The sequence below is a fragment of the Lissotriton helveticus genome, chromosome 1_2, assembly GCF_964261635.1.
Source record: "Lissotriton helveticus chromosome 1_2, aLisHel1.1, whole genome shotgun sequence".
In the NCBI taxonomy this organism is placed as follows: Eukaryota; Metazoa; Chordata; class Amphibia; order Caudata; family Salamandridae; genus Lissotriton; species Lissotriton helveticus.
This window is the reverse complement of record NC_136058.1, coordinates 237448500-237475739: the sequence shown is the minus strand read 5'-3', so window position 1 is coordinate 237475739 and position 27240 is coordinate 237448500.

Genomic DNA, 27240 nt, shown 5'->3' with positions numbered 1-27240 from the left:
TCGGCTGGGAGGAAGGGTTTCAGCTTTATTAGCTCCCTTGGTTGCATTGCTGATAAATCGTTGCATATTGAGATTGGAGTCAAGGGTGATACCTAAAGATTTTGCTGAGTCTACTATGATAGGTTGGACGTTGAATGCAGTGAGGTGTTTCAGCCACTCCTGGACGATGGGGATTTTGGAGGGGGGTGCTATTCGGAGGAATTCTGTTTTCAGAGCATTACGTTTGAGATAGTTCTCTGCCAACCATGTCTGTGTGTCCCTAAGTGTTGAGTTGAGAAGTTTGAGGTCTTCAGGGGATTGTAGTTTGAGGTAGAGTTGGGTATCATCCCCATACATGTGGAATTGCACATTAGAGGCATGAAGCAGTGCGGTGAGTGGCTCCATGACTAGGTTGAAGAGGGTTGGTCAAAGGGAGGATCCTTACGGTACACCAAGTGTTACTGGAGTAGGTGTGGACATAGTGTTATTAGTTTTGAATACCTGAGTCCGGTTATGAAGGAAGGAGGTGAACCATTTGAGTACTGTCCCAAAAATACCCATTCTGATATTCAACAGATCGAGTAAGTTCTCGTGTTTGACCATGTCAAATGCAGATGAGAGGTCAAGCAGAATGAGGAGGCAGGAGCCGTTTTGGTCTGGAATTTGGAGTGCGTCATCAATTATGTGAGTCATGGCTGATTCTGTGCTGTGGCCTGCACGGAAGCCGGATTGGTGTTGGTTAAGAAGGTCAAAGTGATCGATGTGTTTTGTCAGTTGGAGGTGAACACATTTTTCTAACAGTTTAGCTAAGGTAGGGATATTGGAGATGGGACAATAGTTATTGAGGTCAGTAGGGTCAGCTGTGGGTTTCTTTAGTATGGGCGATACTTGTCCTACTTTGAGGGAGTCCGGAATAGTTCCTTGTTGAAGAGAACTATTAAAGATTTTGGCCCAGAGCGGGATAAGCCATGGGATAAGGTCTTTTACAGCATTTGCAGGTAGAGGATCCGAGAGGTGATTGGAGGGCTACAGGGTACTTAGAATCATGCCTATAGATTCTTCCGTGTAGGTATCAAAAGATGCCCAAGTAGCATTTTTTTTTAGTTTGATGTGTGTTTTGCTGAGGTCTTTGGAGTATAGATTTAGATCCATGAGGAGATCCTTCTTGATGTTAACTGTTTTTAGATTGAAGAAGGTAGAGAATTCTTCGCAGGATGGTAGCGTGCTGGTTATGTTTTGTATTCACTGTGGTTCATCTTTGGATTGAGTTTTGATGAGTTCAAATAGTTTTTTTGGTCGTTTTTTTGCTTGGTCTAGTTGATGGCGAAAGAAGTCCGCTTTCGTTCGTTTGATTTTCCTGAAGTAAGCATTTCTTTTTTTCTTCAGAGTATTGAGGTGCATAGCTGATGGTATGGATCTCCAGTTGCGTTCTGCTAGTCTCATGTCTCGTCTATCCTTGTTAAGCAGACCGTCGTACCATGGTTTTGAGCTTTTGGAGGAGGTTCTCTTTAGCTGAAGGGGGGCAACTTCGTTGACTATCGTAGTCATTGAGTTGAGGTAATGATCGGTAAGAGCCTGAACGTCGTCATTGCCGATAGGGGGAATGAGTAGGTTGTAGCTGGGCGAGGGTGAGGAGATGGGATTGAGGTTCCTCAAGTCTCTTTTCCATACCTTGGGTTTGGTGGAATGGGCTGGGTAAAGTTTCACATGTTCATTGATGAAAAATGTGATAATGTGGTGGTCGGATCAGTCACAAGGTCGGATTGAGTCTAGTTGGGTGGTGTCACCTTTGGAAATAATGAGGTCCAGGATAGAGCCTTTGTCGTGAGTGGGGCTGTTGCAGATTTGGGTGAGGTCTAAGGTGTTGAGGAAGTTTTTGAGATTGTTAACCACTGAGTCGTTGTGATCATTCCAGTGAAGGTTGAAATCACCAAGGAATATTTGTGTATTATGTCGACCCGAGTTAGTTGTGATCATGTCCATGAGGTGTTCAGTGAAGGTGAGGTTGTCTCCTGGTGGGTGGTAAATGATATGTAGAGAGCATACTGGATTGCCCTCACTGTTGACATCGAGGCAGATGTGTTCACAGGAGGAGAATGTAACGGAGATGGCTCTAGATACTGAAAGGTTACTCCGGTGAATACATGCTATTCCACCTCCTGTCCTGCCAGTATTGTCTAATCAGATGATGTGATAGTTAGGGGTAACTAGAATGTCGATGAGGGGGGATGAGGTTTCTGTTAACCAGGTTTCGGTGAGTATGGTAAGGTCTAGGTCATGTGCGATGAGGTCGGCTATGTCAGATGTGTGTCTGGGGGCTGATCTTCAGTTAAGTAGTGTGCATTTGAGCCGTGGGCTGATGAGGGAGGTGGAGGGGTCCAGAGTGAGGGTGACTTTTTTCAGATTGTTAGAGATGGTGCTTCAATTATTTTGGGTGGGGGGCCTGTGAGGGTTGGAATGGATGGTGGGGATGGGAAGGTGTGTGGTGGCTATGTGGGTCGTGGGAGCGGTTGCGTAAGAGTGTAGGAGGGAACGTATGTCATACCGTGTCAGAGGATTGATGCATCGGTGAGGGTGGCTGGAAGAATTATGGGCAGGGGTAGAACTCCAGTAAGTGGGGTTGTGTTTGTGTAAGCGTGTGGGAGGGGTGGAGTGCTTGCGGGGTAACTTTGAAAGTTTGAAGCTCGTTTTTAATCTGGTGAAAGGTGATTATAATCTTGTCAAGAGTGAAGTTAGGAACAGTAGTAGTGGGGGTAGTAGAGCCAGGTGTAGGTTGAGGAGAGTTGACTTGGTTCGGTGTGAGAGCTGAAAAAGGCATGGAAAGGGTATGGGTGGGGGGAGGGAAGAATGTTGGGTATGAGTTGGGCGTGGATGTGGGGGAAGTTAGGGTGGGTGGAGGAGAAAGAGGAGGTGAGGTGAGGGTTTCAGTTGTGACTGTCGAATTGGGGTGTGGGGGGAGTGATGAGGTGGGGTAGGGTGGTAAAGGAGGAAGGGGGACTCGAGGTGGTATCGGAGGGGGAGGTGGTATGGGAGAGGGGGCTAACGGTGACGGAAAGTGGGGTGTGAGTGAGGGGGGCAAGGTGTGGTAGGAGGGGGGTGGTGATATGAGTGAGGGAGAGGGGATTAGGTGAGAGGGAATGAGGGGTGGTGAAGAGGGCTGGATGTGAGAGGCAGTAGGGAGGTGATAGAGGAGGAGGGTTGGGTGTGAGAGGCGGTGGGGAGGTGATAGAGAGGGGGTGGCTAGCTGTAGAAAGGGTATGTGGGTAGGGTGAGGTAGAGTGGTTGAGGGTGGTGTGCGGTTCTGGGCATCCAGGAGTCAAGAGAGTTGGGGGAGGGAGGGTGTGGGACTGAGTGGAAGAAGCAATGGATTGGGTGTTGGGAGTGGGGGTGGGTTGGGAAGGAGTTGGTGGAGCTCCAGCAGGCACCAGCCGTGTTGGTGCCTGGTTTGGCCCCTGGGGCTGTGTGTCCTGCAGGGGTAACTTCCCCTCCCGCCCCAGACTGGGTGGGCCGCGCTGGAAAAGACCGAGAAGGTACCGGCAGACCACTAGCCGTGTGTGTCGAGGCGGACGAATGCGTCGGCGCCATCCACTCACTGCATCCAAAGCTCCTGATCAATCTCTCCCCATGGTTTGTCAGGATTCACACTAACTCGCGCTCTAAATTCTTCGTCATAGCTCAGCCATGTGAAACCTCCAAACTGTAACAGCGCCTTCCTGATAATGTCCATGTACTTGAACAGGGGGATAGCCCTATCCAGGTGCTTCTCGCAGTATATGCTGGCGTATATCCAAAACGCCAAAGTCCACTTTTCCATATTGACAGGGACCCGAGGCCTCCTGGTCAACTCCCACTCCTCCTCCGTGGAGCCCTCCTTGGCCTGCACCTCCCTGTGTAACAGCTTGAAATCATCGACATACTCGTGTTTCCAAATCCTACTCTTAATCTTTTCAGACAAATGAGACCCCAAAGGCATGGCCAAGCCCATATAGGGCAGCTTCTGCTGGTGCTTGTCTCCCCCCTTCTTTTCCTTGTCCTCCTTTCCCTCCGACCGGTCCTCCGATCCCGGCTTGTCCGTCTGCACCCCTGCCGTCACCACCCTTCACCTGTCAATGTGGCTTGCGACGGTCCCGGCCGACGGTCCGTGCTGCTGTGCTTCACCACAGACCCCCTCGCCTTCCCGGTCTTCTTCTTAGGGACCTGCAAGACACCAAGTCCACCTTCCTCCAGCTCCTCACTCTCAGCACCATAATCCAACTCCAACTCCCACTCATCCTCCACAGGCTTCCATTCCACCTCACGCACTGCACGTTTCATGCCCTTCTGAACTGGCACACCACTCTCCGACCCCTTATCCACACCAGATGCCAAAGCCCGGTCCCGCGACGGAGGGTGAGCTGCCGCCGACTCCCCTACTGCTTCAAGGTGGCGTCCCGGAGCCGTCTTGCGCTCCGCCGAGCCTCCCACCCTTTTGCTGACCTCCGCCAGGCGGGATCCACCCTTACCCCTGGGCCGCTCCAACCAGGGAGGGCTCTGGCATTGCCGGGCCTCGCCGCCGTCCTGGCTGTCCCTAACCGGCCCTGCCTATCACCCACGCCCCCCCCCGAGCCCCTCCCATCCTCTCAGCCTCCTCCTGCTCCGCCCAAAACTACTCCTCCGACGTTGGTGTAGGCGGGCCCTCTAATTCACCCCCACAGGCAGCACCCGCCCGCATGTCCTCCAATTCAGCCCACCTGACATCCGCCTCCCGAACCAGCAACCTCTGCTCCCTAATCTTTGTCTCCACATCCATGGCCTCCCACCTGCCCAGCAGTGGTGGGCAGTAGCCCCTGGGCCCCAACCCCTGCATGCTGCTCCAGGGCAAACCCCCCCCAGGGCTCCCAGCCCCCCCAGGCCTAGGCCCCAGCTACACCTGCCCGGCGGGCACACCTCCAATTCCCCGCAGTACCGGGGTGCTGGCCCTGGAACCCACAGACAGGTCCAGGGGCCCACACTCTGCTAACCCCCCCATCACCACGCAGGCTGCCTCCTCTCCTTCGCTGCCCCCCTCCTGCTCCAAAACCACAGCCCCAGACCCCCACTGCACAGGGCCACCCAGGTCCACCGTCCCAGGCCCCCCCGCAGACAGCTCAGGGACCAGGCTCTCCTCATGTACCCGGGGCCCCCCATTCGAGCCAGAACACAACCCGGGCCCCAAGGGGGCACCTTGCGCCCCCCAGGGGGCCCTGGCATGCCTCCTCGTCAACCACATGCCTCACTTGCCCCCGGGCCCCCACAGCCAGGACCCGCTCCCTGCAGATTTAGAACGCGGAGGCTGGCTCTTACGCTGGCCTCCGCGCTGTGCACCTCTCCCCACCGCGCCCTGCCCCCGACCCGACACAGGCTTGCCTGCCGGAGTGAAGTCCCCCTGGCAGGCAAAAACGGCAGCACACACCCCCGCAGCAGCCACCCGCGGGGAACGCTCCAGGCCTGCTCACACCTGTTCTAACACCCCAGGCCGGAATGCAGGAATAGGAAGTCACCTTCCTCCCCCTGCATTCTTATACCCACCCCCCAACCACGCCCCCAACCCCAGCCTGGCCCTTCCCCGCGCGAAAGACCCCGGGGGAAGACTAGACTGCGTCTTCGCTTCCCCCGGGGCCCTCCATAGTACTCTCCTAGGACATGTATGCGTTTCTCTTTGGAGCTCTCCTTAAGACCTATATTTATTAACCAATGAACTTGGAAACTGTGTTGCACAATGTCTGCAAGCCTCATTAAAAGAAAAACTTTTGTGGACCAACTCCATTAAACCACGTGGACCGGATTACAAATAGTGCACTGGTGCGGCTGGAATTTTGCACTAACATTTCCGTAATAAGCAGGTTGAAGTGGTGCACTGCCTTATGAATTGAAATTTGGATCCCATAGCCATGTGTAAAATGTTGTTTTTCTACTTAGGAACTGGTGATGCACATGTAGTTTATGCGTTGGGTGTAAATTTGCATGAGTGCAGTCTACATGACCCAGATATTGCTGTGCAAAACTGCATGGATATTGATAATTCAATGTAATCTGTCCCATGGAGAAGTTTAGACTAGGTGACTAGGTCGCTTGCTCTGTACCTAGGGGTGTGCAACATTTGCTTTTATGTAATTATGTGAAACTTTGTCACAATTACGCATAATCCAGCGAAATGCGAATCTGTGATTTGGGGCTATATTTTACAGGAAATGGATGTTCTGTGTCAATTTTTTATGCGAGGAAGCATCAGTGCTTAATTTGAGCCGGTGTTTTCCGGTGCTAAGCACCTGCACTTAATTGCTTTCCGGTGCTCAGCACTGGCACCTAATTTTCAACACCATACACAGAACAGTCTTCCAAATGGTGGCGCTGCTAATCTAATTTAGAGATGAGCAGAACAACGGTTGTTTAGGAATACAATATACATTAAAATAGATAATTAACTGCCTCCCCAGGCATTCCTTTAGATTAGGGGACCTGGAATAATCTGAACTGTCGCATTTACATGTGAGAGAGACGGTAAGCAGTTGTTTTGGCAACAATGACAAAGGTGATGGGTGGTGCAAGCTGTAGTGGCCTCCTGTTCAGAGACTGGCACTTAATATTTTACAAATTAAGCAGTGGGAAGCATATAACTAGTGCAAAAACAGTCGCTCGCGTTCTGGTACTCCCGCCCATTCTCTGTACATTTTTACTGCAAATGTCACGTGATTACTTACACAAAGAAAGTGATGTAATGCATAATTTTGGAATTTTCGCGTTACAGGCGTAACCCAAAAATAAGGCACACTGCCCCAGCGTCATTTTCATTTCGGGTAGGCCTACAAACAATATGGAGCTCATATTAAAACACTGTTCCAGCCCTGTTCAAGCAAGCTTGAAATTGAGTAATGTGAGCCGTTCTTTAGAACGATCGGGAACTTGAATTGTTTGGAACGATCAAGAACATGAATTTCTCCCGTATCGCCTTAAAGAAATCACGCACCCGCTTTATTAGGCAATCTATTTTATAACTCAACTCCTGCCGTGAACCCGTGACCTTTCTTCTGTGCCACAAAGCTGCCCGAGGGAGCATGTGACGCTTTGCTAATACCATATGACAGATCATGCATCTCTGGACCCAATCGCAAATAAACGTCATGGCATATTGTTGGAATCAAGCCCACGATTGTTCCTTTAAACCACTGCAGTTGTCTTTGCATTTGCAGAGACACAGAACGTTTTTTTTTGCCTGTCTTCGTGTCCTCATTTTGTATACTTCACGTAGAGCTTTAACAGCGCTGCGTTTCAGGCTTTCATCAGATCACATGAAGTTATTGTTGTGGTGAAGCCAACAAGCAAGCATATATATGCCTTGTAAATATATATGAGCTGCCGCACGTACAAAAAATCCTGAATATTTTATCAGGAATTAACAAAATTTGCAGAACCGTCCAGCTGCCTGTTGGCTTCAGCTCCGGTCATTAGATGCGTGCTGTCTCTCTTGGCTGCCAGTAAACACTCCAGAGGTTAACGTGATCTCTTCAGTGCTACGGAGTAAAGAACAAGCATTGGCAAACCCCATTTACCTGGCGTTTTTCAAAAACTGAAGTATACACGCATGCCTCTTACAAAGTGCCACGTCACCATTTCTCTTGCGCAAATGCAGTGTCAAATGCACAATGCTTATACACAGACACCAATACATAAAACACTAAGTTGGGTAGGAGTAATTGTAGTACTAGTGAAGATGGCTGTGGTAGTGGCAATGTGGTGAGGTGATGGTGGTGGTGATGGTGTCAGTATGGTAGTGCTGGCAGCGAAAGTAGTGGGGATGATGGTTGTAGTAACAGCTGTGGTGATTGTGGTAGTAGTAGTGTTCAGAAAATCTTTATTCGGTTATTAGCAAAAAACAACCATAAAAGCACAGATTAATAACATCATAAAAGCTGAATGGTTAAAAATCACATTGTACCCAGATATAAAACACAGTTAATATATACAACAATATCAAGTGTTAACCATCCATGCTGACTCTAAATTTTAAGGCTAATTTTAAAAAACTAGTTACACATAAGGTACATTCATTGTTTAGCAGCTGTAGGTAACAAAGGGCGGGTTTAACCTGGATAAAATTCAGTCTTTTAAGGAGAGGCTTAAGAAAAACCCTCCAGGGGATATCATAAAAAGGGCAAAAAAATAAAAAGTGCACCAAATCCTGCGGAGACACGCAGTCGCAGCCGCAGGAGGGTAGCACTTGACCTTGGTGGCTGCCTTTTGGGACAGCTAACAGCAAATGAAAGAGGTCCAGCCGAAACCTGATTAACAAGAAACGTTGGTAACTCGACATTGGCCAAGTCAAGTAAGGTTCCATGCTTAGTGTAGTCTGAAGGACAACTTAATTTCTATTACTGCTTTTCTTTAGTTCCTCCTCCTCCCGCTGGTGAAGCTGCAAAAGAGAGAAGGTATTTTTCACGGACTCAACATGAGTTAAGGTGATGGAGTCGGGGTTTGAGAAAAGTTCAGGACGCCCCAGTGCAGAGAAACATTTTTTCAAATATTTTAGCCACAGGATTTTTAACATATTATCCCATGTCAGTGCTTCTCTCAGGAGCTGATGGTTTAGCGGAAGGTCCTTATTTAGCCAGCACTTCAGCCAAAATGTTAAAGGCCGAAGAGCGATGGTGTCACCTGGGTAAGGGGAACCTAGCTCCTCATGCACTTTGAAATTTGCAGTTCCTCTCGGGACCCCCAGGAGCTGTTTCATGAAATTGTTTTCTACTACCACCAAGTCTTTAACAGTTGTATGCCCCCATAACTCACTTCCGTAACAACCTATTGCCACACTCTTGGCCTGGTATACTTTTAAAAGAGCGGCAATTGGGCGTTTCCTCATTTTCCTCGCAATGTTAAAGATTGCCGCATTTGCCCGTGTTATCTCCCCTTTTTTCTTCTAAACAGCGGGGCCCCATTTCAGTTGGTTATCGAACAGGACCCCCAAATATGAAAAAGTTTTTGTCGTGGGAATCTTCTCCCTATTTACATAAAATGGTAACTCCTTGTTATGTGCTGTACCTACATTCATAACAAATGATTTTGAGTTATTAATGGAGAGATCCCGAGATTTCATAAAGGTAAAGAAGGTATCTAGCAGCAGTTGAAGCCCTTTTGCGGTCCTTGCCAGCAAGACGGCATCGTCTGCGTAAAGTAAAACAGGTAGCCCTTTACATCCAACATAGGGATAGTCAGCACATGTTTTTAGGAGAGTGTTTTCCAAGTTATTGATATATAAATTAAAAAGGAACGGGGCCAGGATGCAACCCTGTCTTGCGCCCCGGTGTACTCCGAATCCTCTGGTCACCTTCAGGTCCTGGGTGTATCGCACGTTAGCTCGGGTGTCTTGGTGTAAATCCGCCAAGAAATTAACCAAGGTCTGTTCCACCCCCATGTTTCTCATAGCCTCCCAAAGTTTGGCCCTGTTGACACAGTCGAAGGCTGACGAGAGGTCCACATAAGCCATTTGGACTGTGCCCTGGCTTGCCAGCGTGTATTTCCCCAAGACCATGTATAGGTTAAGGCACTGAGAGATGGTAGAATGGCCTGGTCTAAAGCCGTACTGAATTGGGGAAATGATCTTATTTTCGTCAGCCCAGGTTGTTAACCTGTTTAGGATTACACCACCTACTACTTTTACAACCGAATCGATTAAGGATATTGGCCTGTAGCAGGATGTGCTGTTACGGTCCCCTTTTTAAAAACGGGGACTATTGTGGACAACCCCCACGACTTTGGGCATCCGTGGTCAACCGCTGCATTAAATACAACGGAGAGAACGGGTGCCCACAGTGATGTCCTTGATTTAAAAAGGTCCGGAGGCAAACCGTCTGGCCCGGGTGCTTTCTTGCTGGTTAGGCCCATGATGCCCTTCTCCACCTCGCAAATGGTGAAACACAGGGGGGTAGTCCCAGGATCACCTTTATCATGTATTGGCTGAGGTACATCACTATTAAAAATACAACTAAAATGGGAAACCCAATCATCTTCGGATATATTGGTGCCTAAGGGGGAATCCCCTGGGGATTCAAACAGGGGTTTGTTTATAAGACCCCAGAACTTTGTACTATTACCAAGTATTGCAGGGTCTAGCAGGTTTTCCCAAATGGACGCTTTCACTTCCGCTTTGCGTTTAACCAAAACCTTTTTGTAGGCAAACCGAGCTGCCCTAATGTTTACCGGATCCCTTGGTCTGGCTATTAGGGCTAATTTTAAATCGCGGCTTACTTTGGAGCAAGCGTGATCAAACCACTTTGGCACATTACAAGTCCGTCCTATAGAGGGTACTGTGAACATTTCCCCGACTTTAGTGATTATGCCACTAAAGGCTGATAGGATTTCCTGTGCTGATGGTACGGGAAAAACGCAGGTGGATAACTCAACAATCCATGTCCTGTTAATCTTTCCGTAAAGTTGAGCCGAGTTCACCATTTTCCACTTTAGACGTCTATTACCATCCGTGCATTTTAGAACCCCGCTGTCTGGCCTTTCTTCTTGGACATTGAGGAACATACCTCCTAAATGAATACAAACCGGATTATGGTCACTCAGTGAGTTCTCTAAAATTTTAAAGTCAGACATATAAGAACTAAGATTGCTAGTATAAAAAATGTGATCAATATATGAACCCCCGGCACGTCCTTTAAAGGTAGGGGTTTCGTAGAGGGAGTGATCATCCACCTGGGACATGGCAGTAAGTAAATCAAAATCATCCATAAAGGCATTTAACAAATTGCCACGAGGGGTATGATTGAAGTGAAAACCTTCAAGTCTGTTACAGCCCATTGAGCCTATTGGAGTGATTGCTGGGTTCCCACAGGGATGTGCATTTAGATCTCCTACAATAATAACCTGGTTTGGGAGTCTCTCCAAATTATTCCTAAGAAAACAGTCTAAGGCCACAATCTTGCAGCCCCCTTTAAGGTTAACAGCATTGTAAATATTAATCAGTGCTAATGACTCTTTCCCCTTTTTAATTGTCAATATTTGAAAATAATTATCACTAGAGGGAAATCTTTTAACAGAACATGTAAGTGCTAGATCGATATACACAACAAGACCCCCTTTGGCTCTGCCACTCATTGAGGGCTCTGCTGGCACAAAAAAACTTTTGTATCCTTCTAAAAATATGCTGTTTCCTACCAGCCAGGTCTCTTGCAGGCAAATTAGGGGGTAGGATTTTATAAAGGACACCCAAGATGGATCGTTGATTTTACTGGCTAAACCAGCAATATTCCATGAAATTATATTATGCCTCGCTACAGTTGTTTCCTCTGAAGCAGAGACTTGGCCCCTTGAGGCTTTACTGTTGGAATTAGCAAGACTTGGCTCAGGACTATCTGCTACCACTGGTCTTAAAGCCGTATTACAATTCAATTTACTTGTGTGGGATTGAGTATGATCATGGGGTTGTGGGAGCAGGATGTTAACTGACTCGTTATGTGTTGGTGTGCCATTGATCAGCGACAGGTGTCCCTCAGTGACGATTGTTTCCCTGGGTGTGTTCTTCAGCTGATGGTTATTAATATCCCCTGAGACCGGGATAAATGCCTCGGCTTCCTGTGCCAACCCCCTGATGTCTACACTTTGTCCGGGTTGTGGGAGGATGTCCTTGGCTGGTGTAAGTGGCATTTCATACAGTGAATCCACTCCCTCGAGGCCTTCCTGCTGATAGAAGGCAGCAAACCGGTTAGAGATGGGTACCCTGTACTGGCTGTTGTAATAATCAAGGTGCCCTTGTCCGGTAATGTAATTGGGGTACATACTATCATGTGCCATTTAGTGATTAACATAAGGGGTGTAGTACCTGGTTCTTTGAGGTGGTTGTCGATTAAAATTCCTTTGGCCCAAGGATGGCGGCGAATAAAAGTAGCTAAGATCTACAGTTTGTATTCTACTTTCTAGGTCGCCATCCCTCCAGCCACTAATGTAATCAACCACCCGCCGATCTTTAAAGTTTATGATTATGCAGTCACCCTCATAATCCTTTTTCCCCTGACCCACCCAGTCTACTCTTCTGCCCTGTAGAATTTGACCACTTAGGGCTTGAGGAATAGGTCTATTTCTAGTTAGCCAATGACTAACTTTATTTTTTAACTCTAGTTGGCCCTCAAATTTCCCTATGCCTAAGGTTGGAGCTCCTAACATAATCACGGTATAGGGATGTGATTCCGGTGGTAGGTCAATGCGTGGGAGTTTGCTGACTGGGACTGGGCTAATGTGGTGATCCTGGCGGCTATTACTATTGTTGTTATTTATGACCTCTGCTGCCCATTCACTCTCTCCCCCCCCCCCCTGTGGTATCTGGTCCAGTATTACATGGTAGCACACTTAAGGTAACTGTCGCATCTGGGCTCGTACCCGGTGCTGTTGATGAAACAATGGGTTGATCCTTGTGTCCCTTAGCTATAGATTTCGGTGGCAGTAAGGGTTTAGGCAATTTAATTTGGCCTGATGTTGCAACTCGGGAAATCTTATTAGCAGCAGGGCGCGTTGGCCTGGTTGTATTTGATTGAGTAGCCTGAATATGAGGGATTTTAGCTAACTTTAGCAACATTTCATTGTTCTGCAAGAGAACTTCTTCCAGCTTATCTACTTTCTCAGCCATCATTTTAATTCTTTCTGACAGGGGGAGCAAGAGGGACTTCATCAGAGCCTCGATTTTCCCCTCAATAGTAACTAAATAGGTGTCATTGTCACTTGCCCTGTTGGTGAGCTTATTATCGATAATGACTTTTTGAGGGACTATATTATTCTCTACAAATAGCAATTGGCTTTGATGTGCTAATGTAGGGTTTTTTTCTGCAGGGTTAGAACCCCTCTGACTGTCCCTAAATTTGTGTTTATCATATTTCAATTTCACCCTAGATTTCTGTAGCGTCCTCGCCCTCCTCCTGATTATCGTGTGGCCTGTATTCCCTGTCCCTTGAGTGCAGGTATTTGGGAGAGTTATGCTATTGGAAATTTGGGAGGCTTCCGTTACTACTACTACGGAGGCATCGGTATGTGTAGAAGAATCTGCGGATGACTGGATGTTAGGTGTCGTAGATAGTATACAACAGTTGTACAAAGTTCCCCAAGGGGTGGATATACTAAGGAGAGGGAAGGGAAGAGAAATAGCCACTCTCTCGAAGGTAGGTAGCAGTGTGCAACAGGGAATCAAGTGAACCCTTAACGGAATAAGGATGCCTCACACAATTAAAAGGCTGGACAACAATAGCCATCCGTCCAAATAACTGTATTGTGTCATCATTGGCCTCCTGCTCCAACGACAAGCTGGCGGTGCAATGCCTGCCGGGTAGCACGTAGTGCTACTCTTTTGGAGGAGTTCTTTTATTCCTGGCCAATGGGTGCATGCGTGTGAGGGGCCTAGAAAGTGCAATTGTGAGCGTGAGTGAGAGTTTAAAATAAGTCAGTAGAGTCCATTAGAGGAATTTTTAATAGAGTGGCTCACTGCTTAATTAAAATTGGTAAAGGGAGGGGTAGCGAAGCGCAACAGTTAAGGTGTTGTGGCCTCGTTCAACCCTCACCTATGGTGTGGTCGACATGTTTCATGCCAGTTATGGCAATTCTTCAGGACCTATGGTTGCTCATCAATTAATACGAAGTCTCCCCCTAATTGAAGAAACTTCCATATACAACCTGTGTATCAAGGCAGAAAGTGATGCTGCGATGGTCCATGCCCTAGAAGTTGGGAAGAAATGGACAAACTCAGTCCTGGATGTAGTCACTCAGGATCATACATGCAGAAGCGTATTCCAAAATACTACTGTGGTTAAACAATATTATGTCCAAACCTAGTGAAGTGAAGGGAAGGAGAGGGGCTGTGTGGGGCGAGGGAAGGCAGGGAATTGATGTATCCCATAGAAGGATTGCTAGGAATACCATGGTTAGGTCTATACCAGTGCTTATACTCCAGGCTATGGCACCCATTCGTGCTGTTACAGCTTAGTGGTAGTACAAAAGAGACAATTTGAAAGGGGAATTCTGAAATTAAATAGAGAACAAAGCCACACGTGTGTTCATTATAACTGTAATGGCAAGGTCGCCAAATTGGTAGATGTCGGCGAAGCCTTACCTAAACCCTTTGATGGTCGGGCCCCACGTACTGTCCCTGGGAAGGCCTGAGCGACGGGGAGTCCCCTGGATGGAAGGGTAGAATGTATATATTGTAATAATGCGTGTGATCACAGACGTGGATCACGCAATGTTGGTAAAGAGGTAATAATACTCTTATTATTATTAGAAGCGGCCTCTCCCGATCATTCGGCCGTTCATTAAACCCAACCCCTGCACCTTACCTTGATGGCTCTAGGCTGAGGCGGGTCAACACCTACCCATCCCACGGCGGCCGTAAAGCAGGACAGCCGGTAGATCGCTGTGCTTGCCGCGCTGTCTAAATGCCGGTAACCACGAGGGCCGTGGGTGGGCGTGTCCCAAGGGTATGTTGCTAGGAGACGCATACAAGCGTCGTGTGAACATGGAGGAGGGACAAGCAGACCCGCAATACATCGAGCTGGCCGAAATTACGCGCCATCTTGGAGTGTGGAATTCCCAATGTGCCTAAGAGTACTCGCTATCTGTATTGGGGGATAGCGGCGAGTGCTCAAGCCACAGGTGGTGGGAAAGTCTGGATGGGGGATTAACCAGAAAAGCAGGGGCCAAGCGGCATTATGCGGGTACTGTTCAAGGTTAGAATTTGATTTAAATTTATCTGGCAAGCGCATTCCAGGGAATAAAATCGTTAAGCCCCTGGGCATCAGTTTGAAGGCGGTGCACCCACCGCTGTTCCATTTTGTACAGTGCCTGCTGATTGATGGAAGGATGGCATTCCAGGATAGTCCATTTTATATCAGTGGGCAGGTGGTTTAGTTGTCTACAGTGTTCATATAGTTTGGTATGTGCCTTTTTACAACGGATGTTGCTATAGTGTTCCATGATGCGCAATTTGACAGTGTGCATCGTCATCCCGATGTAAATTAGTTTGCATGGGCATATAAGCATATAAATACATTTAGCACTGTTGCAGTTCGTATGCTTATTGAGATGCCAGGTGAAGTCATTAGGTAGTTCCAGGGTTTTGCCCTGGATCGTCTGAGGGCATATCACGCAGGAGCCACATCGATGATGCCCCATGACAGGGGGCAAATCCCAAAGAGTTTTCAGAGGGCGTGTGCTGGACTTCTTAGGACGGGTATGAATTAGAGTGTCCTTGAGGTTGGCTGTCCTCTTGAAAGCAAAACGGGGCCGAGGTAGATCAAGGCCTGCTGTGTTTAGGATGCCCCAATGTGAGATCACAGCTTTCTTAATGAAAGAGGAATTTCTTGTATAGGATGTCACGCATGTGATCGAGTCATCCTTCTCCTTGGTGTGGGTTTCCAGAAGTGAGTCTCTGTTATTATTCAGGGCTCTTTTCAATGAATTCTTTAGGAGTTGTGTGGGGTAACCCCTATCCAAGAGCTTGTGTTGTAGAATATTGGCTTCTTGTTTGTAGTCTGATAGTGAGGTACAGTTCCTGCGAAGTCGCAGGAACTGCCCAAACGGCAGGTTGTCTTTCAAGGATCTGGTATGATGACTCTTGTACAGGAGCAAGCTATTGCGGTCAGTCTCTTTCTTGAAAAGGGTAGTGGTGATTTCTGTGGGGTCCAACCTGATTGTGAGGTCTAAAAAGGGGACCGATTTGTCAGAAATTGTGCCTGTGAACTTCAAAAAGGGGTCCTGTAGGTTAATCCATGCACAAAAGGCCTCACAGGTTGCTCGATCACCTTTCCAGAATATTAAAATGTCGTCAATATAACGACGCCACAGGGTAAGGTGTGTCCGGAACGGGTTCTGTTCGGGTGGGTAGATGTGATTTTTCTCGAACGATGCCATATAGAGACAAGCCAGGCTGGGCGCAAAGGTAGAACCCATCGATGTCCCGCTCACCTGGTGGTAGAGCTGTGACTCATACCTGAAAAAGTTCTCTGTAAGAGCTATGTGTGCTAGTTCCATGATGAAGGTGATAGGAGTGGGGGAGGTCCATTCTTCCCGTCGTAATGTGGCCTCCACTACTTCCAAGGTAGCTTGTTGGGGGATGTTTGTGAATAATGCCTCTACATCCAGGGTTAGGAGGAGGTCAACATCCTCCCTACCATCCACTTCATCAATGAGGCGTAAGACATCCCTGGTGTCCTGCAGGTATGAAGGAATTTGCTTCACCACGGGCTGTAGGAAGGCATCACAAAATTGGGATAGTGGCTCTAGGAGCGACCCTATCCCGGAGACAATGGGTCTTCCTGGAACCGGGGTGGTTCCCTTGTGAATTTTAGGGAGGGTATAGAAATAAGGCGTGATTGGTTCCGTGGTGGTAAGGAAATCCGCCTCTTTCTTAGTTATCCATTCGTTGGTTTCTCCCTCAATTATTAGGCTCATGATAGTCGTGGTTAGTCGTTTGGTAGGATCCTCAGTAAGCGGTCAGTAGTGATTGGTATCAGACAGTTGTCGTCTGCATTCACGGTCATAGTCCTCATAGTCTTGGAGGACCGTAGCTCCCCCCTTGTCTGCCTGTTTTATGACGATAGACTGGTCCTGGCCCAGATTGATGGAGGCTTGTTGTTCTTTGGACGTGAGGTTGTGGAACTGTTTGATTGTTGGTTTGTTTTTCAAACTAGTAAGCACCGCGCGTTCAAAAGTCAGGATCTCCGGAGGGACCATCCCATCAGTGGGAGTAAAGGTAGATGGTTTTCTCAATCCGGTATCATCACTGATGGTCTCAGGTGTGTTGTCAAAAAAGGCACGGAGACGTATTTTCCTAAAAAGTTGTTGGATCTCAATCATCTCCTGGAAGCTGTCCGGGGTCGGTGTCGGAACGAATCCGAGGCCCTTCTCCAAAATGCTGGTCTCCACAGGTGAGAGTAGTTTCTTTGAGAGGTTGACAATCAGGGTCTTCTCCCTCTGGACGTTATGCTCCTGGTTTCCATCGAGGTTGATGGGGTCGCTTGGTCCTGCCACTGCACTCCTTTCTGCCCTCCTCGCTTTCGCCCTCTTCCTCTGCCCCAGCCTCTGCCTTGAAAAGGTGGCGGATTAGGAGGGTAGTATTGTGGGGGGCCTTGTTGGAAGAACGGGTATTGCCATGGTGGGGTCATGTGAGAAGGAGGACCCATGAAGGTCGGAGCTGGTTGGTAACCCTGTTGCCAGCCGGGGCGTTGTTGGAACCGAGTGTTCCTACCCGGTTGGCCACCACTGGAGTCACTGCTAGTTGAGCCTCGTCTGTTCGTGTTAGTATCCGAATTCTCATCCGAGGAATAGCTGGTTTTCTTTCCCTTGAAACCATCCTTGAGGTAAGGGTAAACTTTTTCCTTCTCAAATTTTGTAATGTCTTTCTGGAGTTTCGTTGTTTTTTGATTTAGAAGAAAATCATGGTGATCTGACATTTCCTGGTTTATTTCGGCCAACTTGGTCGTGAAAGCTGCTTTATTGTTCTTGCTGATGGCACTTTTCATAGTGGCTTCTATGGCTGAGATTTTATCCTGTAAGGCATCAGCAAGGCGCTTCGCAGTTTGCGAAATTAGGAAGAGGAGGTCTTTGGTGCATTTCCAGGACACCTGGCACCAATCAACTTTGAAGGGTTTGTCCTCCAAAAATAGTCTTGGGATGATGTTCACAATTAAGCCTTGTGGAGCTATATTGCTTCTTAGGTATTCAGTCATCATCCTGCCATGTAGCGTGATTCTGATGAGTTCTTTTTTCATTATTGTTAGGGTAGACCAATCGTCATTAGACGTGCCAGAAGAGGGGGCAGTCAAATCGGTAAGCAAAGGTGGAGCAGCTCTTAATGCTTCAGCTATAGCATCTTCATCAAAACTGAGCCCAGGTACGTCTTCCATGTTGTAAAGGAAGAGGGCACGGGTATTAGGAAGGCACTTGCCAGAGAAACGTGGGCATTTGTTTCTGAAATGGTCAGAATATTGGTTTGGAGTGGTCCAATTAGTGAAAAGATTTTCCACTATTGGTAACCTGTAAGTCCCGTGGGCGGAAACCACGTATAGAATAGTAAACAAAAAGGGGGGACAATGAAGGACGATATTTACCGGGGTCCAATGTACGTGTCCAGTAAGCAGTATACAACAGTTGTACAAAGTTCCCCAAGGGGTGGATATACTAAGGAGAGGGAAGGGAAGAGAAATAGCCACTCTCTCGAAGGTAGGTAGCAGTGTGCAACAGGGAATCAAGTGAACCCTTAACGGAATAAGGATGCCTCACACAATTAAAAGGCTGGACAACAATAGCCATCCGTCCAAATAACTGTATTGTGTCATCATTGGCCTCCTGCTCCAACGACAAGCTGGCGGTGCAATGCCTGCCGGGTAGCACGTAGTGCTACTCTTTTGGTGGAGTTCTTTTATTCCTGGCCAATGGGTGCATGCGTGTGAGGGGCCTAGAAAGTGCAATTGTGAGCGTGAGTGAGAGTTTAAAATAAGTCAGTAGAGTCCATTAGAGGAATTTTTAATAGAGTGGCTCACTGCTTAATTAAAATTGGTAAAGGGAGGGGTAGCGAAGCGCAACAGTTAAGGTGATGTGGCCTTGTTCAACCCTCACCTATGGTGTGGTCGACATGTTTCATGCCAGTTATGGCAATTCTTCAGGACCTATGGTTGCTCATCAATTAATACGAAGTCTCCCCCTAATTGAAGAAACTTCCATATACAACCTGTGTATCAAGGCAGAAAGTGATGCTGCGATGGTCCATGCCCTAGAAGTTGGGAAGAAATGGACAAACTCAGTCCTGGATGTAGTCACTCAGGATCATACATGCAGAAGCGTATTCCAAAATACTACTGTGGTTAAACAATATTATGTCCAAACCTAGTGAAGTGAAGGGAAGGAGAGGGGCTGTGTGGGGCGAGGGAAGGCAGGGAATTGATGTATCCCATAGAAGGATTGCTAGGAATACCATGGTTAGGTCTATACCAGTGCTTATACTCCAGGCTATGGCACCCATTCGTGCTGTTACAGCTTAGTGGTAGTACAAAAGAGACAATTTGAAAGGGGAATTCTGAAATTAAATAGAGAACAAAGCCACACGTGTGTTCATTATAACTGTAATGGCAAGGTCGCCAAATTGGTAGATGTCGGCGAAGCCTTACCTAAACCCTTTGATGGTCGGGCCCCACGTACTGTCCCTGGGAAGGCCTGAGCGACGGGGAGTCCCCTGGATGGAAGGGTAGAATGTATATATTGTAATAATGCGTGTGATCACAGACGTGGATCACGCAATGTTGGTAAAGAGGTAATAATACTCTTATTATTATTAGAAGCGGCCTCTCCCGATCATTCGGCCGTTCATTAAACCCAACCCCTGCACCTTACCTTGATGGCTCTAGGCTGAGGCGGGTCAACACCTACCCATCCCATGGCGGCGGTAAAGCAGGACAGCCGGTAGATCGCTGTGCTTGCCGCGCTGTCTAAATGCCGGTAACCGCGAGGGCCGTGGGTGGGCGTGTCCCAAGGGTATGTTGCTAGGAGACGCATACAAGCGTCGTGTGAACATGGAGGAGGGACAAGCAGACCCGCAATACATCGAGCTGGCCGAAATTACGCGCCATCTTGGAGTGTGGAATTCCCAATGTGCCTAAGAGTACTCGCTATCTGTATTGGGGGATAGCGGCGAGTGCTCAAGCCACAGGTGGTGGGAAAGTCTGGATGGGGGATTAACCAGAAAAGCAGGGGCCAAGCGGCATTATGCAGGTACTGTTCAAGGTTAGAATTTGATTTAAATTTATCTGGCAAGCGCATTCCAGGGAATAAAATCGTTAAGCCCCTGGGCATCAGTTTGAAGGCGGTGCACCCACCGCTGTTCCATTTTGTACAGTGCCTGCTGATTGATGGAAGGATGGCATTCCAGGATAGTCCATTTTATATCAGTGGGCAGGTGGTTTAGTTGTCTACAGTGTTCATATAGTTTGGTATGTGCCTTTTTACAACGGATGTTGCTATAGTGTTCCATGATGCGCAATTTGACAGTGCGCATCGTCATCCCAATGTAAATTAGTTTGCATGGGCATATAAGCATATAAATACATTTAGCACTGTTGCAGTTCGTATGCTTATTGAGATGCCAGGTGAAGTCATTAGGTAGTTCCAGGGTTTTGCCCTGGATCGTCTGAGGGCATATCACGCAGGAGCCACATCGATGATGCCCCATGACAGGGGGCAAATCCCAAAGAGTTTTCAGAGGGCGTGTGCTGGACTTCTTAGGACGGGTATGAATTAGAGTGTCCTTGAGGTTGGCTGTCCTCTTGAAAGCAAAACGGGGCCGAGGTAGATCAAGGCCTGCTGTGTTTAGGATGCCCCAATGTGAGATCACAGCTTTCTTAATGAAAGAGGAATTTCTTGTATAGGATGTCACGCATGTGATCGAGTCATCCTTCTCCTTGGTGTGGGTTTCCAGAAGTGAGTCTCTGTTATTATTCAGGGCTCTTTTCAATGAATTCTTTAGGAGTTGTGTGGGGTAACCCCTATCCAAGAGCTTGTGTTGTAGAATATTGGCTTCTTGTTTGTAGTCTGATAGTGAGGTACAGTTCCTGCGAAGTCGCAGGAACTGCCCAAACGGCAGGTTGTCTTTCAAGGATCTGGTATGATGACTCTTGTACAGGAGCAAGCTATTGCGGTCAGTCTCTTTCTTTAAAAGGGTAGTGGTGATTTCTGTGGGGTCCAACCTGATTGTGAGGTCTAAAAAGGGGACCGATTTGTCAGAAATTGTGCCTGTGAACTTCAAAAAGGGGTCCTGTAGGTTAATCCATGCACAAAAGGCCTCACAGGTTGCTCGATCACCTTTCCAGAATATTAAAATGCCGTCAATATAACGACGCCACAGGGTAAGGTGTGTCCGGAACGGGTTCTGTTCGGGTGGGTAGATGTGATTTTTCTCGAACGATGCCATATAGAGACAAGCCAGGCTGGGCGCAAAGGTAGAACCCATCGATGTCCCGCTCACCTGGTGGTAGAGCTGTGACTCATACCTGAAAAAGTTCTCTGTAAGAGCTATGTGTGCTAGTTCCATGATGAAGGTGATAGGAGTGGGGGAGGTCCATTCTTCCCGTCGTAATGTGGCCTCCACTACTTCCAAGGTAGCTTGTTGGGGGATGTTTGTGAATAATGCCTCTACATCCAGGGTTAGGAGGAGGTCAACATCCTCCCTACCATCCACTTCATCAATGAGGCGTAAGACATCCCTGGTGTCCTGCAGGTATGAAGGAATTTGCTTCACCACGGGCTGTAGGAAGGCATCACAAAATTGGGATAGTGGCTCTAGGAGCGACCCTATCCCGGAGACAATGGGTCTTCCTGGAACTGGGGTGGTTAGCCTGCTTACCCGGCTAACGAAATCAGGTGGGGGAGTGTTATTTGAAGGGACTAACTGCCTGTTCTCTGTATCCGGAAAGCCCGCGAAAGATTCCATTAAGATGGAGTCTTGAGAGTATGCTGTGTGTGTGGATGAGTTAGCTGTTATAGAAATATCCTGCACTTTCTGCGTGGAAAGACACATACTTGGGGGCAGTGAGAGACGCCTCTCCGTATTTTCAATCGCGTTGACAACAACTCCTATTGTTTGCTGGAGCATTCTGTCAATCGCGGTAAGGGTTGGGAGGGGAGTGGTAACTTGGGTCTTCTGCCTAGAGGTAGACCGGGTCGACATTGGGGTGGTCTTGCTTTTATTCATTCTGGTGATACTACGTCTGCTGATAATATATGTTAATCCAGGTCAAGGGAATGCAATTTACACGACTTAAACCATTGGCACAAATGGAGGTGTATAATACGAATCTCCAAAACATCATAAGTCAGTCAGGAATGTTAGTAACTAGAAAAAGAGTCACCTTGGTAAGAGTCTGCAGGACACGAGGGGACCAAGAGAACAGGCCCAGCCCAGTCTCCTCTGGCCTCTGAGGGCCACAGAGGGCCCGCCCTTTGCCCGGGCTTAGCCCGGCGCTCCCGCGTGCTCCCATGACGCGGGAGGTGGTCTGGTCTTTTTGTGCGCCTCCGGGCGCGTCTGGAAACATCAATGGGCGTGGCCTGGAGGGATTGTGGGGGCTGTAGTCCCCCCGCTCGGCGGCCGCGGTTTGTAGGCGGCAGCGGGGGGGGGGGCAGATGCCCAGTTATAGTTCTCCCCAGCGATCTCCAAACTGGGACAGCAAGCGTGGCGGCAAGATACTTGGCTCCCTCAAGGTCAGCAAGGTTTGTGTGGCTCTCCCACTCCTTTCGCGGAGGTCCGGCCTTTTTGTGCGCCTCCGGGCGTGTCTGGAAACGTCAATGAGCGGGGCCTGGAGGGATTGTGGGGGCTGTAGTCCCCCCGCTCGGCGGCCGCGGTTTGTAGGCGGCAGCGGGGGGACCAGATGCCCAGTTACAGCTCTCCCCAGCGATCTCCAAACTGGGACAGCAAGCGTAGCGGCAAAATACTTGGCTCCCTCAAGGTCAGCAAGGTTTGTGTGGCTCTCCCACTCCTTTCGCGGAGGTCCGGTCTTTTTGTGCGCCTCCGGGGGCGTCTGGAAACGTCAATGGGCGGGGCCTGGAGGGATTGTGGGGGCTGTAGTCCCCCCGCTCGGCGGCCGCGGTTTGTAGGCGGCAGCGGGGGGGACCAGATGCCCAGTTACAGCTCTCCCCAGCGATCTCCAAACTGGGAGAGCAAGCGTGGCGGAAAGATACTTGGCTCCCTCAAGGTCAGCAAGGTTTGTGTGGTAGTAGTAGTGGTAATTGGTGATGATGGCGGTAGTATCGGGGTTGATTGTAGTATTAGTGGTAATGTTAGTTGTGTTAATATTTATGATGGTGATAGTGGTAATGGTGGGGGTAGCGGTAGCAGTGGTGGTGATTATAGTAGTGGTAGTTGTGGTGATGGTGATGATGCTGGTATTACATATTAGTATTTTTGATGGTGTCAGTAGGGGTTGTGATGATGGTAGTGTTTGATGGCATTGTTTATTGTGGTATTGTTGGGGGTGGTGGCATCGGTGGTGGGAATAGCAGTACTGCTGGTATTGGTGATAGTACTGATAATAGTAGTAGTAGTAGTGGTGTTGATTGTGGTGTTGATGGTCATACTATCAGCAATTCTGGTAGTAATGTTGGTGGTGCTGGTGACAGAAGGTTTGCACCAATAATAGTTATAGTTGGAAAATTTGGGGATGGTGCTAATAGTGGTGATGGTAGTGGTGATGTGGCAGTAGTGGCGATGCTGCTTATAGTGATGGGGTGTGATATGGAGGTGATTGTGGTAATTGTAATGGTGAAAGTTATGGTCATGATGGTAATGGTGGTGATAGTGGTGGTGGTAAAGCTTATGATAGTGGTTCTGACAATGGGGCTTAACGCCATGGTAGTAGGGGTGAAAATGGTGGTAGTATTGGTGAAAATGGTGGTAGTAGTGGTGATGATGGTGGAGGTGATGGTGGTCATAGTGTTGATGGTGGTATTGGTTTTCAGAGTTGTGGTTGTAATTGTGACAGTGGTGGTGGAAATGGTGGGGATTAGTGTGATGGTGGTAGTAGTGTATTCTGGTGGCGATTGTAGGAGTGTTGGCGGTAGAAATGGTGAACGGGCAATGGTGGGTGTGGTTATGCTGATAGCAGTGGTGATGGCAGTGATAGTGATAGCATCAGTGCTCTAAATGGGCCAAGGCCTGCAGGGTGAGGCTTTGGCAAAGAAAAAATTGGACATTGAACCGTGGCTCTATGGGTCCTCTATTTCCATCATTCACCTGCTGAAGAAAAAAAACACACCCTACCTTTATGCCTTTAATATGCTAGTGCTGCAACGCAGTGTCACCAGAAGTCCCATTTGTGACATAGGGACTAAGAAACAGCTGGCTGCTGTTATTTACCATTAGCGCCTGAGGAAAGCCTCATTTCAGTTCAATAGACTAACTAGTGAACTGCTGCTTACTTTAAAATTTACCTTGTCAAGTTTTATATTGCTTTTGGCCCTGGATAAAGGTGCTATATAAACGGTTAAATGTGATATTGACTACTGACTTTGATTTGCCCTGTCCTGTGAGACTCCATTTATATATTTGTCAACCACAGAATGATATTTCACATGTATTTATTGAATACGTCATGCCTTGAGTAAAGGCTCCTTAAGCCACACCCCTTTGTGGGCCTCACCACGTTTTTCATCCCACTTAAAGCCCTGGGTCTGGGTAGCATTGGTGATGGTACTGGTGCTCATACTCTAATATCGCTCTGCCTTAAATATTTAAACAATAATACTGCAGCTACAGAAAGTGGCAATGCTGATATAGACATAGCGACACATAAACACGTTATAATTATTAGAAGCCACATTAGCATGGCCCAAAAGAAAGTGAATCTGCAAGTGGCCATGCACTGCTCCTGTCAAAGGTCACACATGGTGTGCAGAATGGGACTCAGGCCCAGTACAACACTTTATACATAAAAAACTGCAGAGCAGACAGAACTTACTTGTGTAAAGATACAAATGTAAAGAAACACTGCTTTAAACTGTAACAGTGTATCTACAGAATGAGGGCAATGCTTATAATGCACATAGGTATCCGGGAAAACAACTCTTTATGCTTATTTATTTAATAGCAACAGTACCACCATGGTCTGGAATGAAGTGCCTTTGAATTGGCCAGATACAGGGGCAGACAAAGAAATGACGTATATATACACTCCTTGTAACATCTGAGCAATCTTGCACATAACAAATTCTACAGGGAAATCTGCACGTGGCCACATACCATTCCTGTCCAGGTTCGCACTTAGCTCAAAGGCAATTGCTTGTTAAAAAAAGAATTTTGTGACAAAAGCTAAGATGAAAATTATTAATGTTATTACTATTGACTGGACTTAACTACTTGTAAATTAAGTTGTACATACTTATGGAGTGAAGAATAAAAGTGTTAGATAAATACATTATTATCATTCCCTATGCTTGGTAAAAAGTAAGATACATTTACCCGAGGAAAGATTATATCCAGCGTAATGAAGACCAAAGATAGAAGGGTCATTATTTTTAATGTGAAAAATAATAATATTCTTAACCACGATACTAGCATATTATCGTTGAAAGGGTATCCACTAGTGCATATAAGCAGGTACATAAAAAAATAGTGGCATGTAATCAGTGGTTGCTTTTTAAAGGCCATACATTCCACTACAGTTAAAGAAAACATACGGAGCAAGAAATAAAAATCGCTAGTATTTCATATTAACAAAAATAGATTGCTGCTATTCAGGGGTTGTATGACAGAGGTACATGGCTGAATCATGCATGCCTCTACCGCACAGCCCCAAAAACAACGAATGCATCTAAACAACGCATTGCCTTTTCCATGCATGCCTTTACCACACAATTTCATGGTTTGGCCTTTTTGGTAAAGGGATGTGTGGTAAAGTTCAGGTCCCAGCCTCTCTGCCCTGAGTCGTTAAATCCTGGCCCCTGCCCTATAACTAAGGGTGGGCAAAGTACCCCTGTCTCATCCCAATAAATAAAACAGAAACCTCACATACCTTTGGTTAAACAACAAGTAACTCTATCTTTACATGCTAAAATGGATATCGTTATCTCACAAAAGTGAAAATAAAAATATAGCAAGCAGTGAGAGCGGTGATGATTTTGGGGTCCTCCCTAACCTAGGGAGAGAACTAAGCAGATGCCTTGATCACAAAGAGCACATCATGCTGAACGATTCGGTGGTGATCCCATCCTCCAAGAACCACCCCAAGGACAGTTATGGGTACGAATGCAAACCCAACCAAAGGCCCTGCAAAGTATTATGGGACGATATCCTAGAGTGCAGTGAACAGTATAGTATCCAATATCAAAACATTCCTCAAGGGGCAGTGGCTCTCCCAGCTCAGCTGAGAGCAAATACTATAATATTCACTGCACTCTGGAATCTCACCCCCTAATGCTTTGCTGGGCCTTTGCTTGGCATTGTATTTTTGCCCATAACTTTGCTCGGCGTAGTCCTAGGAGGATGCGACCACTACCGAATCGTTCAGCATGATTTGTTCTTTGTGTTCAATACATTTGCTTGATCCCCTCTCTAGTTTAGGGTGGACACCAAAATCATCACCTCTCTCATTGCCTGATATTTTTCAAAGCTCACTTTTGTGAATTGGTTATATGCTTTTTAGCATATAAAGGTAAAGTTGTGTTATCAAAGCGTTGTGGGTGCAGTAGCAAACTCCAGTGCTAGTTAGAAAATCTCCGTCTCCTCTAGCGGAGCGGAGTTCATTGCCCATGGTTACCTAAAACCTGACCCGAGCCCTAAGATTGACCCTACCCCTAAGAACGACCCTACCCCTAAGAACCTTGACCATCCTGGGCCCTAAAAACCTCCCCCTGCCCTGAAAACTGCCCTTTCCCCTAACCTTCCCCCTAATACCCTGCCCTCTACCGTAAGACCTATTCCGACCCCCCTGCAATGAAAACTGCCCCTTACCCCAGAAAACTGCCCCTACCCTGAAGCCTAAAACTCTACCCTCCTGCCCTGAGCCCTATAAACTGCGCCCTTGCCCTGAAAACTACCCCCTCCCCCCGGCCAGAGCCCTAAAATTCTACCCCCTATTATAAAATCTACCCCAACTCCAGCCCCCCGCCAGGAGCCCTAAAACTGACCCCCTCCCTTACAACCTACCCCTCTCGGTACCCCCACCCTGAGCCCTAAAATCTACCCTGCCCCCAAGCCCAACTTACCGCGCCGTGTCCTCGTCCTTCCTGCAAGTCCTCCCTTCTGGTTCCTCTACCCGACCTCTTAGTAAGCTAGAACGCCAACTTCCATATGCATATGTGTGGTTCAGGCATACTCATGGTTAAGGAAAGGGTTGTTTAGCTTGCGGTGTAATGGAACACGTGCTTGAAGCCACATTGTAAAGGCAGTGTCCCTTATTCAGGCTATTACCATTGACTCCAATAAAGTGTAGTTACATCAAATGGGAAAAAAGCTTTTATAAAGTGTAGTTAGTTCAAATGGGTAAAAAGCTTTTAGCAAACAGAGAAAGACAAAACGTTCCCAATAAGAAAGCATTGAATATGTAAGAAAAACATTATATCATCACATGCAACCATAAGTGTATATGCAGTTACACATATGCCGCTGGTGTCAAAGAAGCACGATCCAGCAGAAAATAGGCCTTTAATTGTGCCATTAAGTGATGAAAATCTACTCTACAGGCATCCATATGCTGCTCTTCTAAAATGAGAAACAAAAGTGAGCAT